The following is a 17,878-nucleotide window of genomic DNA, read 5'->3' as shown; positions in this document are numbered from 1 at the left end:
ATGCCAATTAACTTCCTGGTTGCTCATTCTTTATATCCATAAATGTAATTCTAGATTAAAGCCATTCCCTTCATTGTCATATTAAACTTATAGATCATCAACTAGTAATATGCATGTTGTTGATGCCTACAATGTTGTATATGGGCATACTCTTCCATATAGGCCTATTAGATGAGATCACAAACTATTTCCACTGATATTTAATTTGGGTCATATAATCCATAACAGTTGGTGTCAAATATTATACATGACCTAAAGATTTGCAGAGTAGAACCCTGAAACATCCAATATTCCACTATTACAGGTAACAACACTTTACTTGTACCTTTTATATATTGTAATATGATTTTATTTTAGAAAGTCTGAAACTGCTTATTAAAAAATATTATGAATGCTCCCTCAAGCCTTTTTGTCCTGTCTGTATGAACATATCAAGTTGCTTCTCAATCTTGATGACATGTTGCTAACTTTTTCAGAAATATGTGGTGAGCAGCATAAAATCTTTAAGATTCTCATTTTTTTATGTGATGACGAGGGCCAGAGAGATAGAACAAGGTTTAAGGTGCTCACCTTGCAAGCATGCAATCCTGGTTCAATCCCTAGCACCCAAGCTTCATCTCTGAGCACAAAATAAGCCCTGAAAAAAGCTGGGTGTGGCCTAAAAAAGGTAAATGTTCAGTAGTTAAATAAATATATTTGCTTTAAATCAGCAATATCCAGGACTGGAGAGATAGTAGAGCAGGTAGAGTAATTACCTGGTGCATTTTTGATTCCCAGAACTCTATATGGTTCCCTAAGCATGCAAGGAAGAAGCCTTGAGCACAGCCAGGTGTGTCTCCAAAAGAAACAAATATCAAAAAAGGGCAATATTTTTTAAAAAGTCAGCTTTATAAGCATGTTTAGAGTCTCCAACTAAACCATTTTTAGGGTACAGCGATGACAGTGTGACAGTGATATCCTTAATGCCATGTCTCAGGTTGAGCACTCCAGCCAAGGGGACCCTCCGAAGGACTGACTGCTCAGAGGAGAAGCACGTGGGCTGCAGTTTCCACAGCCAGAGAGTTATTGCAGGAGTCTGATAATGAAGATGTGACTAAAAAACAAAACAAAATGGTGGTATAGACACAGTGGAAGACTACTTAGCTAGAAGAAAAGAGGAAAGAATGCAATTTGCTGCTCCATTTATGGAACTCAGTATAGTGTCTTGGAAAGAAACAGTTATGGAAACATTTATCTCAGATGTTGAGAACATGCTAAGGGAATAACAAAGGCAGAGGAGGGATGGGGAACTGGCTTGTGGGGTCTGTTCACTTCCTCTTTACAACGAAGAAAATCAGAATTAAAATTTTCTGTGCATTACCCTTTGACCTTAACTTTCATGATCAGAGTTTGGCTTAAATAGCCCATTTCCCCTGAACCTTTTTATATCTAAGTGGGATTACAGTGCCTTTTTTCAAGTAAATTCAACTATAAGTTATAGTCATCTGGAATATACTGAACATCTGGAATATACTGAACAATCACTTGCCTCTAAAGTTAGGGGACTGGTCTGAGTGAAAAGAATATTCATATAAAGTACCAGGATGTGTAAGTTACTAAATAAATACTGAATAAAGAGAACATCTATACGAAAGTACCAGGATGTGTTTTGATTGAGACTATACTTTCTTTTCACTATTATATTTTTATCATTAAATTTATATAAAACAGAACTGCATCACCTAAATTTAATATTTTTAACCAAAAGCAATATCAGTACTAATGCTGACCATATTTTATTGTTGCTACAATGTTTAATAACAATTCATTCTAGTTTTTAACTATTTTATAAACCTTCTTTTCCCTTTTAATGTTAATGAATAACGTTAGAAATCCTTTCAGTAGGGTGACTACAAATGTAGAATCTTAACTCAAAAGGCTTATTCATGAATCAAAATTCCACAATTAGCTATATGAACTTTGATAATTTAACATACTCTCGTATCATTTTTCTTTATTTTTAAAAATGCATATCTTCCATTTTATTTTCATTGATTTTTTTACTTAAAATATAATGAAATTTCAGTAAGATGTATTCATACTGCCATGTAAGTTTGATTCCATTCCACACATCACCACATCACCCAAGTTCCCTTTCCTAATTCTTAATCTTCTTTCCTTTTTCTATAAAAACTACTATAGGTTTTATTAAGTCCAAAAATCAATTTTGTCACTTTCTCTCAGTATATTTTCTTTATTAATTCATGTCCCACATGTGAGTGAAACAATCTACTAATGGTTTTTTGCTTCTTACACAATTCTCTTAGCACGAGCATATCCAGATTTTTCAGAATATTATGCTCTTATCATTTAGATAGCAGAGTAATATTTCAGTGTGCATTTATACCACAGACTATTATCTAATCATCTAGTGTAGTTCAAAAAACATTTAGGTTGAGTTTGTGATATGACTATTGAGAATAATGCAGCTATACAAAACAGATAAAAATGTTATTTCAACATGGTATTTTCACATTTTATCTTAATACATCTTAATGGTATTTCTAGAATCTATCATCGAGGATTTCAGTTTTATTAAGGTATCACTTACAATTTTCTATACAGGTGGCAAGATTTTAGATTCCCAACAGGTTATATGAGGTTGATTTTTATCCACGTCCTTAAAACACTTGTCATTGTTTTTTTTCAAAATTTATTTTATTAAGGCACCATGAATTACAAAATTATTTAAAGTTTGGTTTTTGACATGCAGCATTCTGTCACCAGTCCAACCAACACTGTCAACTTCCCTCCACCACTGTTCCCAGGTTCCCTCTCCTTCCCTTACTGCTCCAGCTCTAGCCTGCCGTCCTCACAAGCACATTTTAAATTTGGCTATTGAAATTTGGGTCTCATGACTTCAGTGTTGTTGACTCTATGGTTTGGATATTTGGCTCTATCATCCCTTAGCATCACCAATTTACTTCAATTCCCATGACCCCTGCCACTGTTGTTTCTCATCAATCTCTTCTCCACTAACCTTTCACTCAATTTCTCTCCTTCTCTGTATACTCGAGGGCCAAGGATGATAACCGCCCCCCTCAACCTTTAAACCACTGCATTTCCTAATCCAGTTCTCTACCACATATTTAGTTCTCGGATATTTATTCTGACCCATTTGTCAGAGAGTCTGTCCTTATTCTAATATCAAATCGTTTTGATCAATATGGCTTTATGACAATTTAACTAGTGAGATACCCCCAGTTTCTTGTTTATCTGTATGGTTTTGACTATTTGGGGTCTTGTATAATTCCACAGAAATTTTATTATGAACTGTTCTAAGTCCTTGAAGAATGTTGTCTAAATTTGGATAGGGATTGCACTGAACCTAGAAGTTTAGATAAGATGGTCATTTTGACAGTATTGATTCTTCCCTGCCAAGAGCATGGAATATTTTTTCCATTCTCTAAAGTCTTCTTTGATTTCTTAGTGGTTTGAAGTTCTCATGGTATAGATTTCCCACCTCTTTTGTTAAGTTGATTCCTCGGTACTTGCCGCTCTTGAACACTATTTTTAATTGATTAGATTATTTGACTGTCTGACATGCAGCAGGCACGGGATTTTGAGGGCTGGAGTGATAGCACAGCGGGTAGGCATTTGCTTTGCATGCGGCTGACCCGGGTTCAATTCCTCCACCCCTCTCAGAGAGCCCGGCAAGATACAGAGAGTATCTTGCCTGCAGGGCAAAGCCTGGCAAGCTACCCATGATGTATTTAATATGCCAAAAGCAGTAACAACAAGTCTCACACTTTGTTGTGAGACATTACTGGTGCCCGCTAGAGCAAATCTATGAACAATGGGAGGACAGTGCTACAATGCTAATTATTTGAACTTTCTCCTCAGATTCATTTATTTGTATATTTATTTGTATATAAGAATGAGACCTATTTAGTGTATTGACTTTGTAGCTGGCCACTTTGCTGTTGCTAGGACATCAAACACATCAAAAATGCTATACAAGAAAGGAGACAATGAACATCCTTGCCTTGTTTCTGATATTAGTGGGAATGCTTTCAGTTTTTCACCATTAGGAATAATAATTACTGAAGACATGTATAAATAGCCTTTAACATCTTGGGGAAAGTTCCTTCTACTCCTATTTTTTAAGGGTTTTTATTATAAACAAATGTTGTATCTTGTCAAAAGCTTTCTCTACATCAATTGATAAGCTCATCTGATTTTTATTTTTTCATTTACTGATATGGTGTTTTGGAGTGTGGTGACGGCTGGGTAGTGGAAGTAGTGGAAGTGGTGGTGTTTTATGTTAATTTATTTCCATATATGGGGTGGAGCGATAGCATAGTGGGTAGGGCCTTTGCCTTGCATGCAGCCAACCTGGGTTTGTTTCCTCTGTCCATCTCAGAGAGCCCGGCAAGCTACTGAGAGTATCCCGCCTGCATGACAGATCCTGGCAAGCTCCCCATGGCATATCCGATATGCTATAAACAGTAACAAGTCTCACAATGGAGACGTTACTGGTGCCTGCTCGAGCAAACCGATGAACAACAGGAGAACAGACAGTGCATCTAAAATATTAAATCCTCCTTGCATCCCTGGAATAATTCCACTTAATAAGGTACTGTAGGATTTTTTGATATTCTATTGGATTCAGTTTGCTAAGATTGTGTTGAGGGTTTTTGCATCACTGTTCATGAAGGATATTGATCTGAAGTTTTCTTCTTTCATAATGTCTCTGTTTGCTTTAGGTAATGTTAGCTTTATAGAAGGTATTAGGAAGGATTTCTGTTTCTTGTCATTTTTGTCTGGATAATCTTTCTATTTATAAATTGGTATATCATGATTCCTTGCAATTATTGTCATACTCTTGAGAACTGTTAACATTTTTTGCATACTTGGGTACCCTATATTGGGTGTGTCTATATTGAAAGTCACTATACCTTTTAATATACACCACATTTACTTAATAAAGGATATCAATCTTCATTTAACATTTAGGTTGAAATCTGTATTATCAGACACGAGACTAGCATTTCTTGCTGTTCTCCATTATTGACCAAAATACTTTGCTCCAAGCAATTTACTCTGAGCCTAAGTTTATCTTGATACTGATGTGAAACCCCCTATATATTGGGGAAGTGAATTATTTTTAAAAATGTACCAATCCTCTTTGCATCTGTAGTTGGTGAGTTCAGACTATTTACTTTTAGAGTAGTCATTGTTATGTGAAACTTAATTTCCATGTGCACTGTACTGTTTGCACTGTCCTCCCGTTGTTCATCCATTCGCTCCAGCGAGCCCAGTAACTTCTCCATTGTGAGACTTGTTGTTACTGTGTTTGGCATATTGAATACAACACGGATATCTTGCCAGGCTTTGCCCTGCAGGTGAGATACTCTCGGTAGCTTGCCGGGCTCTCCGAGAGGGGCAGAGTAATTGAACCTGGCTCGGCCAGGCTAGCAACTTGCAAGGCAAACACCCTAAATACTGTGCTGTCTTTCCAGGCCAATTTCCATCATTCTGTATTTTATATTCTTGTTATTCAGTATGTTACTGATTTCCCCCTTTTATTTCTATCTTTTCATAGGAATTATTTATTCTGTGATTGTCTCAAATTTTACAAGTTCCTTCATATTTTCTATGATTTGATTAAAGAGCCATTAGTAAACAAACTCAAAAATATTTTTGAAGATATGAAAGTTGTTTTTTATTTTTATCATACTCTGTGTGCTTAGCATGTATTCCTGTATCTGTGCTCTGTGATCACTCTTGCTGTCCATGGGGGAGCAAGCCTGTGTCGGCAGCATGTACGCATCATATTATCTTTAACGCTCCTTTGCGATACAGCTGATTCATCTTTGGACTATACTGATATTGCTTTGCTTTTTATTGTTATTTTTTGGAGCGGGGTCATAACTCTGCAGTGCTCAGGACTGACTCCCGGTTCCATGTTCAGGTATCATTTCTGATAGGGCCAGGGAGCATCCGGGTTCAGGGACTGAACAAAAGTGGTCACGTGCGAGGAAAATGCCCTACCTGCTGTACTATCTCTCCAGGCCCTGTCCTCTGATTCCTAGTAAACTCTATTGGTCTAATTAAAACTTTACTTCCACATCATATTTGAATGTGTTTAAACTGATCGGATATTTTGCTATTTCATAGTGTGAATGTGCCATGCTGCAACCTTGGAGTCTACATAGTTTCTGCTGAGAAGTTTGATAATGGTAAAGATTATTTTCTGTTTTCCATAACAAACTTCAGTGTTTTTTTTTAATTGACTTTGATCCTGACCCTGCACCAGTCTGTCTTCCCTGGGGCAACTTGGGGGGTGGGGGTTGAGTTTCCCTCCCTACCCCAGCAGAACTCTGGCAGTCGAAAACCTCCAAAACTTAACCACAGCCAGGCTCAAGGTCACTCTCCACAAGCAAGAACAAGCCTCACTCATGAGGGAAGCGGCAGAGGAACCCAGATATGAGGGACCCGCGACTGAGATCCCCAAACCTGCTTGGATCGGGACTGGGCCTCCAACCCCAGGTCCCCAGTTTTCCAGTAGCTTGGCAGTCACACCCACAAACTGCCTCTGGCGCCATGTAATCTCATCAACAGCCAAGATCCAGAGACTATGAAATAAAGCTCTCTCAGAAGAGAGCAATGCAGAATACTGGAGTAATGGTGGAATAATGCTCACTCCTGGAGGGAGTGGCTGCATTTATGGCCATGTGACCTCTTACACTCTAGCTCAGGGATGTACCAGAAGTACCACTCATTTGTTTGGTTTTAATATACCTGTTTGTAATCTCTTATACAAGGGCTTAAGTGGCTCCAGGATGAAATACAGCAATCTTCGCACACAATAGTTTATTACAAATAATATTCAAACACCAATCTTACTCTTATGGTGGTGGAAGGTGCACAGTAGTAAGATTGGTGTTTGAATATTCTCTGTAATAAACTATTGTAAACAACTTTATAAAAATAATATATACATATTATAAACTTATTATAAAAATTGACTTCTGAAAATTTAACAAAGTATAATTCATTTTTATTTTTTTAAAACGAGATATTCTATCAGCTTCCTGGACATTTGCAGTTAGACTATTTTTTAATTTTTAACTTTAACTATTAGGTTCTCAGCTATAATTTTTTTGATTTTTTTCTCTTTTTTCTTTCTTTTTATTTTCCTATCTTTTTTGTGTGTGCTTGAGCTAAACCTAGCGGTGCTCATGGCTTACTCCTGGGTCAGTCGTCAGAGGTCACTTCTGCAGTGCTTTGGGGACCATAAAGTTCTCCTGGAATTGCACTGGGTTGGCTGCATGTGGGCTGGAGTGATAGCTCAGCGGTAGGGCGTTTGCCTTGCAGGCAGCCAACATGGCCAACCGGAGTTTGATTCCTCCGCCCCTCTCGGAGAGTCGGGCAAGTTACCAAGAGTATCTCGCCCTCACGGCGGAGCCTGGCAAGCTCCCCGTGACGTATTCGATATGCCAGACACAGTAACAACAAAGTCTCCAATGGAGATGTTACTGGCCCCCCTTGAGCAAATCGATGAACAATGGGAGGACAGTGTCGGTGGTGGCTGCATGCAAGGTAAGCACCACACTCATTGTACTTTGTCTCCAGCCCCTCCTCTTTATACCTCTGGCTCGCCCCTCAACATGTGTACCCTTCTAATAGGATATTAGTAACAGTAACAGGGAATGTTTAGCATTGTGCTATTAGGGAATCTCTATCCACTGACCCCACCCACCCATGCCTGTTCTTTGCCTCGATCACATATTTTTGTATACATGGATTCAAATGTCCCCAAATTTTAGTAGTGGTGAAGCTATTGTGTGATACGTAGCTGATTTGTGCTCTACTTGAGCAAGAAATTTTTCTTGCCAGACTCTATCCTCTTTTCCAAAAACTGTGCTGTTCTTCTGTCCTTCTGTTTAATCAGTAATGTAGAGAAATAATATTGCGTGTCTGACAGGATTTATGTGATGAATGAAGCATGGAGCAATTTAGGACCCTGAATGCTAGCTAAATAATACTAATATTATTGATTGAGATGCAGACTTTATCGGAAACTGATTAAAGCTGCAAGGTTCCTTGTAAGCAAGAATCTCAGGCTCTCAGTTCTCATATAATTGATGTGTTTCACACAAACTGAGGGAGCTTTGAATGGATTCCCCTCAACTGAGCCTAAAATGAAACATCAGCCCTCGGCCAGTGCCTTGACTATAATGTCAGCAGCCCCTACACACAGACCCAGCCTACTTAGGGCCATATCCTCGAGTCACAGAATAAGGTGCAATAATAAAAGACATCTCTTAAAAGCCTTTTCATTACAGAACAATGACAATTTAAAGGTTATGGTAAACTGACGGAAATGACAAGACTTCTAGTCTGAGACTCCACATTTATAAATATGGTAAAGTGGATACTTTTTAAAAACTGGACCACTGTGAGATAGAGCATTAGAAAAGTGTTCATGATTGCATTTTAGTGTGTTCAATCATACGCTGTTCCAACACCCATTTACCTGTATAATGTCCCAGCATCAGTGTCCCCAGGTTCCCTCCCACCCTTTTAAGCCACCTCCCAGTCCTGCCTTCCAGTCCTAAGACAGGAGCCTCTCCTCCTCCCCCTCCTCCTCCCCCCTCCCCCCCTCTCCCCTCCCTCTCTCTCTCCCCCTTTTTCTCCCTCTCTCTCTTTTCTTTCTCTCTTGTTTTAGGCATTATGATTTGCAATACAGTTGCTGATAGGCTGTCATGTTTATTATTTTACCTACTTTCAACAATCAGTATTTGTCCAAAGTGATCAGTTCCAAATAATGTTGTCATAATGGACTCTCCTCTATCTTAACTCCTCTCCATCCCTCACACCCTTGTGGTAATTCCCAATTACTGACCAGTCCTCCTGACGCATTTTCCCTGTTCTTGGATATTAGTTTCATACCATTTTCTTTTTCATATCCCACAAATAAATGCAGTCATTCTATGTCTGTCCCTCTCCTTTGACTCATTTCACTCAGCATGATACTCTCCTAGTCCATACTTTTATAGACAAATTTCATAACCTTGTTTTCCTTAACAGCTGTGTAGGTGTACTCCGTTGTATAGATGTACCATAGTGTCTTTATCCATTCATCTGTTCTCAGGTACCCAGGTTGTTTCCAGTTTCTATTGTGAACAGTGTTGCAATGAGCATAGATGTGCAGATAGTGTTTCTTCTGTGTGTTTTTGGACCCCCAGGGCATATTCCCAGAAGTGGTATGCTGGATAAAATGGGAGCTCAATTTCTAGTTTTTTAAGGAATGTACATATTGTTTTCCAAAAATACTGGACCAGTCAGCATTCCCACCAGCAATGAGTGAGAGTCCCTTTCTCCCTGAAAGGAGGCATTTTTATGAGTCAGATTTTCTGGGAACTTTACAAATACCCATTTTATTTGCCAGTAATAGTTACTGGCAATAATATTTTATACTGTGGCAATAGTATATTATATAAGGTAAAGATAAAGGCCCTCCCGTTGTTCGTCGATTTGCTCGAGTGGGCCCAGTAACGTCTCCATTGGAGACTTTGTTGTTACTGTGTCTGGCATATCGAATACGTCATGGGGAGCTTGCCAGGCTCTGCCGCATGGGCGAGATACTCTCAGTAGCTTGCCGAGCTCTCCGAGAGGGGCTGAGGAATCGAACTCAGGTCGGCCATGTTGGCTGCATGCAAGGCAAACGCCCTACCGCTGTGCTATAATATTATATAAATATTATATAATATATTATCAATGATAAAAACATTAGTACTGGTAATACTCACAATAGGGCTGGAGTGATAGCACAGCGGGTAGGGTGTTCGCCTTACAAGCGGCCAACATGGCCAACCCGAGTTCGATTCCTCCACCCCTCTCGGAGAGCCCGGCAAGCTACCGAGAGTATTCGATATGCCAGACACAGTAACAACAAAGTCTCCAATGGAGACGTTACTGGGCCCGCTCGAGCAAATCGACGATCAACGGGAGGGCCTTTACCTTTTTTTTAATACTCACAATTATTTGTCATTAGTAGTGAGAGTTCACAGAGAAAACATCGGAAGTCAACATTCCCTAAAACAGACTTGGGTAGTTATGTAAATAAACACAGATAGACTTTTAAAAGCGTTAACTGGGTAAAAGGGAAGGAGATCAATTCTTGAGGAGGAGATAGATGCAGATACTGAAGTAAAATAGGGGAATGAATGCTCTGGAAAAGGAGTAAGCTGGAATTTTTCAGAGAAGAGAAAAAAATGTATAAAAAGCAAAAAAGACTCTCACATAAGAAATGTTGAGTAAGATAAATACTTAAAACATGTAGATGCTTGAGAAAATTGGATAACAAAGTCCTTAACCAAATGCCTAACATGGTTAACATTTGCTGCTATTTTTACTGCTTACTACAGGTTATACTTAAGAGAGATACCAAGAATCAATAGAACAAAATTTGGAAATGGCAAACTAAGGGCATAGTGCAATAACTGCAGTTCCTCACTCAGCTCACCCTTCTGTTTTGTATTCTGAACAATCACTACTGATACCTAGATATCGGGTCCTTTGGAGTATTTGAGAAATGAAGCACTTTGACTTCTTTGCATTGAATAAGACAGCATATGGATATTGCAAGTATATTCTCTCTACCTTTGACTAAAACTTCAGTTCATTCAACTTTCTGTGTTTCCCTTTAACTCAATCAATCCTGTTTTCAATGAAGCCAGAATATCAAATATTATATAATCTTAAAATTTATTTAATCTTAAATTAAGAATAGAGTTATATTATATTTTAATTAAAACATTTTTAACTATGTCACTGGGTACTCAAAACCTTGTCATAAATTTTGAGTCTTCAGATTGTGTTAGCATCTAGGTGGAAGTGTTAATCTTGTTTTGAACTCCTGTTTGGATGATGTGTATTTCTCATCATTTTACCTTCACAGCTCCAATTTACAAATCTCACCAGTGTAGGCAATTTTGTTATCTTTTTCTCAGGATGACAGAATTCTTGGTTCAATAATGAAGTGTGAAAAACTTTCCACTAGAATGATAAAATGATACATGATATTAAAAGGTTTTTTTTCAAATTACTAATGTAAAATATTTACAGAAAATTAAAAACTAAAGAAACAGTTTGGTGGATGCATTAGTTTTCACACTATATAACTATAAGGTAAATCAAGGAACATGATTATAATGACAATCTGATTGGTATGTTACTTTTTAATTTTGTTGCAAAGAGATGACTACAATTAGAACAGATAAATATTAACATGAAACATACAGGTACATATTAAATACCTCAAAAGGAAAAATCCATTAGTAATGGTATTAGGTATTTAATTAGTTTTAAAAATACAAAACAAAAAATATAAAACATTGCTTGAGATAGGTATATTGAATAAATGAGCTTTATTAATGAACATATTATCATTTTATATTTATCAGTCTTATGAGCTCTGAAAATGAACATGACTTTAAAACTGTTTATTCTCTTGTTCTAATAAGAGATAGAAAATTACACACCTGACATTGTTTTAGAATGGACTAGTGGGGAATTTAATACAAACCTAGAGAAAGGTAAGCTATAGTGTGCTTCATATCCTGGGTTCTCTACAATCACAGATTTCAGTGTTCAAGGCAGGAAAGAGAAACTAAACTTTAATCAGAATATTTTCTATGAAAATATGCCTGGTAAATGTCCTTTAGAATCTTGTAAGAAACATTTATTCAAAAGGACAAATGCATGCAAATATCCATTGCAGTATAATAGCTAAGATTTGGAATCATCCTAAATGTCCAACAGCAGATACATGGATAATCAGATCTGGTATATATACACTAAGGATTGCTACTCAGCTAAGGACCTGGAAACATCACGTTAAATTCAGTAACCCAGAGGGATAAACACAGGATGATATCATTTGTATTAGGTATTTAGAATAATTGAATGGGGTGAGGAACTGCAGTGATTTAAAGGAGGGATGCCTACAATTACGTTGGTCCCAGAATATAGGGAAGAGAAGAAAAGAAACCAAGTCGTGGGGGGAGAAGAGATGAGAAACAACAGGGAGCAAGAGTCAAGGAAACTCAGGTACAGCAGCGGTGTTAGAGCTGAAGACCCTAACCAAAGTCAAAGTACGAAAGAACAAGACCCAAACATTCATAACCACGCTTAAGAAGGTGCCTGTGGAGCCAGCAGGCTGAGGGAAGGAGCAAGGTGTAGGGGAATAAAACTGGCGGGGGGCAGGTGCTGGAAGATTGCGTGTCTGAAACCCAACTATGAACGCCTTTGTAAATCATGGTATTTACATAAATTGAATTATTTTTAAAACTATAAAAAATGTTGGAGGAGGGCCAGAGCGATGGCACAGTGCGTTGGACACTTGCTTTGCAGCAGCCAACCAGATTCAGTCCCTGGCATGACAGATGGACCCCAAGCACAGCAAATCCGGCCCTGCTGAAGCCCCAGCCGCTGCACCCACCCCGCCACTGCAGTCGCAGCAAACGGATTCACCAGTACTCTCTGCAGAAACACGAAACTGCGAGCATTTCAGCCACTGGGCTGCCCAGGCTGGTAACCCTGGGGTCTTTTCGGAATGGAAAAGGGCAGCCTTCCCTGGACCCACTACTTCCAGACGGCTGGCAGCCAGATGTACCTCCCCAGTCTCTATGCCAGCTCATTGGCCCAGACCAGAGGTCGTGCGGGCTCTGTACCATGTGGCCATGCAACACCTCCAAATTCCTCAGGACTAAAATTCTTAGAGGGTCACATCAAACTAGATGGGAAAGTGACATAGAGGCCAACTAAATTCAACAAATCAAGACAAGAACACGGAAGGCTCAACTAGCAACAGTTTAGTAAATCCTCTGACAAGAACTTAGCAATCCTGTGGTGAGATAAAAAAAAATTTTTACATAAAAATTATTTTTAAACTTAATGATTTTAATATTGAAGCTTTGTTATCTTAAACATTCCAACCCTAGAATTTTTATCAACAGTTGAGGGTTTTTAAATTTATATTTAAATATTTCAAAAACAAAATTAAAACTGCTATCAGAAAGATGATAAAGTTGCTATTTTATTACTAGAGAGAGAGATAAGGGGTCGAGAAAGAGAAAGAAATAGAGGAAAAGAGAAGAAAGAGAGTGTGAAAAAAAAAGAAATTGTTTCCTAATTTCTTTCACCACAACTGCAGTGTACAAGGCAAGTGTCTTCCCTCTGGCATCAGCTCTCTGTCAAAAACACAAACACTGTCCTCCCTTTCATCGATTTTCCTCGAGTGGGCCCAGTAACGTTTCCATTTTCAGACTTCTTGTTACTGTGTTTGGCAATACATCATGGGTAGCTTGCCAGGCTTTGCCGTGCAGGCAAGATACTCTCAGTAGCTTGCTGGGCTCTCTGAGAGGGGCGGAGGAATTGAACCTGGCTCAGCAAAGTTGGCAAGGGAAAACGCCCTACCGCTGCTGTGCTGTTGCTCCTCCGCCCCTGTACAATACCTTTTAGAAAGGCAAAGTTTGCATTGGCTACTTTTACCTACTATTACAGGCTTTTTCATTCTGGAGAAATCTAGTACTCATTTGAGATTTTTGTTTCTATATCGTTCCAATTTTAGTATATGTGCTGCCGAAGCGAGCACGAGATTTCTGTTTCTAAGTTGTCTCAGATCTCTTGTAGTTTCACCATTTTCAAAATTTCAATATGCCTGTCTCTAGCTCTGTTTATTGTGACCCTTTCAATCAGATGAAACCCTTAGGGACTTGACGAAAACAGTCTCCTCAGATGCTCATATTCCTCCCCCAGAAACAAGCTTCCCTCTTGTAGGGAATTTAAGATAATACCTGTTCTCTAAGAATTAATGATTAAGAAGGTGGAGGCATAAAGATTAGATCTTTAGAGTAATGTAGTGTTTGGTCTGTGCCGCTTCCCCTTGACAGGTATCATGAGAGAGAGAGAGAGAGAGAGAGAGAGAGAGAGAGAGAGAGAGAGAGAGAATGACTGAGCGGTATGCTGGCCCTGGCACCACATGGCCGGCAGATCCCAGGTGGCCTGGTGGTCCTGAGAAGCAGCAGATCCAGAATCCAACAGCCTTTTATCTCCCCAAGTGTCTTCCCTGAAGACAAACTTCTTAAATTTATATTTTAACTTTGTTACAAGCTTTTTATGTGATGTTTAGAAAACATCACATAAAAGTCTCCTGCCCCTGTGCCTGGCTGTCCTCGCCAGGGCCCCTTGGAGGGGAGCGGGTTGAGCTTTCCTCCCCGCCCCGACCAGGGCTCTGGCAGACGAAGACCTCCAGGACCAGCCACCACCATGCTGAGACCACTCTCCGCACACATGAAGGTACTGGCAGAGGGACAAAGCCACGCAGGTTCCAGGGCCGAGATCTCCAAGCCTACTCAGATTGGGGCCAAGCATCCTCCACCCAGACCCTCCAAATTCCAGTAGGCGGGGGTCACACCCACCAACTGGCCCCCTGGCACCGTGTAATCCCATCAGCAGCCAAGGCTCAGAGACTATAAAAACCAGCTCCCGGACATCTTATTATGACATCTCATTATCTCATTCCTACTTTGGACAAACTGGCAGGCTACAGAATGTAGCCTGCCCACACTGCAGAGTCTGGCAAACTCCCCGTGGCATACCTAATATGCCAAATACCAGTAACAATGATGGGTCTCATTCTCCTAAAGAGCCTTGAATATAATCTCAGGGCTAGGATGAAGGAGACGTTACTGGGGCTTGCTCGAGGCAATCGACGAATAACAGGATGATTTGTGATTTGTGATTTGTTTAGAAAGCCACCTGGTGTTTCTATGTTTGGGGATATGAAAGCCTGATAAAGCGGCCTAACAAATAGCTGAAGAGCAGAATCCAGGGTAACCTCCTGGCAATGCTTAGTTCTCTGAAAATAACCGAGATTAACTGTCAGGGCAGGAGCGGTCTCTGAGCACCACTGGCTGTGGTCTCAAAGCAAACAAACCAGCCAGAAGTGTTGCCTACTTAAATTGTGCCCGGTGCCTTTGGTTCTTTTAATTGCTTTAACAAAGGACTAGATGTGGCACTGTAATTGTAAATAATGAAGTCATTGAATCCAATCATTATTCATAGTAATGGAAACAATCTATCAGATAATAGCTTGTAAATTGCAACCTATGGAAAAACTTGAGAAGAATGAATCCACTTTGAATGCAAACAATCAATTTTTAGAAATGTAACTTTTCGATTAACTTGCTCTTTCTCAATTATTTTAAAGCATTATTACAAACCACTAAAACAAAGAAAAAAAGCATATCCTAAAAGATGACACATATACAGCTGTATCATTATGAATTAATAATCTCAAGTACAAATACAATTTCATACCCTGGGGGAATAAGACACCCCCCCCTCTGCCCACAGCATCTTGGGATATACGACTTAACGAGAAAAATGGTCGTGACTTCTGGCATAATTTTAAAATGTAGATACAATTTCATGTTTGGGGTGGGCTCCATGCCTCTGCATTAGTGAGGGCCCTCATATAACATGCGCTCCCATGGACACTCCAGCCACCTTGGAGACAGACAGAGGTGGAACATCACCTTCAAGCACAGAACGTTGGCCCAAGCCATATTTGCCACTGGCTTTCAATGGTGTTAGCTTCTCTATTTACAAGAACCTTAGGCAAATTCTAAGAGCTATTCAAAGAATTTTTTTTACAAAAGTGCTAAATCACTATGATTTTTAAAGTAATTTTAAATTATGGAGTAGCATAGTTTCCAAGATTAACAAAAACAAAAAAGCCTTGTTTATCAAAGTTCAGCTCTTGCACCTCGAACCCAGCTGGTGACTCAGGGGTCACATGTGGAAGAGAGGCAAGATTGCATAGAGAATGGAATAGAGTCTGTCGTCCAAGGACCCTCCAAACACTATTGACTGAGAGCCCAACGTTAATACTTGGACCACAGCCAAGTGTCTGGATAACCTGCTCTAAAGGCGATTTGGCACTGGCTCTGCTCCTAAACCTATTTTATTTACAGCATAAATTGAAATTACTAAGTAGTAATATGCTTTATCTTTTTAATTTCCCTTTTTTAACTTCCCGTCAGGATTTTGTTCTCTAAAAGCTTTTCCTTTTGTTTGATTAATTAGGCAAATTTATACACCCATTTACTAGGCATTTCCCCAAGTGTTACTGGAAGAAATAAGCATACATTTTGCAATACATGTAAAGAAGGCTTGAATTATAAAATATCCATCTAAGTGATACATAGAATTCCCCATTTACAATTAATATGCACAAAGAGAAAACTACAGCTAGCAGGTTAGCACTGGGCTGAAGTGCACTAGGTGGATCCATCATTATCTCAACACTGAGTTCTGGCTGACTCTGCTTTAGTTCATTTAATGTAATTAAACCTAATAGGGGCTTTGTTCAATTATCTAAGTATTTTCACTCTGTCTCTAATCTAATGACAGCATGTAAAAAGGAATGGAAAGTAAGGTAAATTCAGTTTGTTGCCATTTTGCTTAATGAGCAAAGGAAAATCAGATCTCCTGTTCTTTTCTTCCTTCTCACTTGGTTAAAGAAATTAACTGTGATTAAGTAGGTCAATGTTGTCTGGTAATAAATGGGAAAAACTGGAAAAGAAATCTCCACCAATCTACAGTGCAATGTAGTTAAGGAATTCTTGTTTCTTTAGCAATAAAAGGGAAATAACCCAGAAGTTCAGGAAAAGAAAGTTAAAATAGTATCACATAGACCAGAAAAAGGTATAAAACAAAAATACTAGTAGATTTGCTATTATTTTCCTTTGTGGTGCAACTCTAAGATTGATAGAATTCCACTCTTGTTCCATTTACCAACCACCGGCTTGGGAAATCATGACCTGACTCTCTTTAATATGTGGTATTGATTGATTGAAAGATCTGAACTGAAATTGTGATTTTTGGATAGCATTTACTCTGCTCTCATATAAAAAAATAATGCAAATGGTCATATAGTATTATGCTGGATCTTGTTTGTACATAGGCTTGGAAACAGAAAAAGAAGCTGTTATAAGATATTGCTTGAGAATGTCCTAAGATGTATGTGAGAAGTGTCAGGCTAACACTATTCATTGGAAAACTGACTGCTGAGCTCAGGGAGATGCTAAAAGTCTGCACTAAATACCCACTACGTGTGTGAGTCTCTGGATTCAATCTATTGAAGGTGCTCTCAGAAGTACTGGGTATAGCACTGCCAGACCTGGGTGCATTCATGTGGTTTGGGGTTTGTGGAATTCCAAGGGCTATTCTCCCAAGCTGAGATCCCCTGAGTGAGGTATCCCCATGGACATAAGTGTGTGTGTGGAGGGGGAGGGTGCAGGGGGGGGGCTATCACTTCCAAACCTTCAGCATTTGAAAGTCTATATAGATACAGAATATATATATATATATAATATATATATATATATATAGCGGTAATTAAGGTACTCTGGAAAGGAGTCTTTTGTACCTGGTCAATTGATCTAAATTATTCCTTCCTAGAGATTAATGTCTAGAGCACATCAGTGTGTAAATATTTCTTTCCTGGATACTGTTAACCTTCCATCAGTTCTCACCATCAAGAGATGCAAAGAAAATATTAAAGATCTTCTTTTGAAAGTGAAGACAAAAATTGGAAGGAAGGCCTCCTTGTTTTTGCAACTTACTGTAATAAATACTGAAGTCCTATGTACAGTTTTATGAAATAAAGACTGAAGGGAAATTTGACAAAAGCGATTTTTCCAGTTTAGAAGTTGTGCTAAAAATGTACTCTAAAGCAGGAATGATGGAACTCTGGATTCCTTCTCTCACTTGAGTGAAGCTGATACTCCAAGCATACTTCCATCGTCTGTCGACGATCGAG

Source organism: Sorex fumeus, unplaced genomic scaffold (genome assembly GCF_029834395.1).
Source record: "Sorex fumeus unplaced genomic scaffold, SorFum_2.1 ptg000136l, whole genome shotgun sequence".
Lineage (NCBI taxonomy): Eukaryota > Metazoa > Chordata > Mammalia > Eulipotyphla > Soricidae > Sorex > Sorex fumeus.
This window is presented reverse-complemented; position numbering follows the sequence as displayed.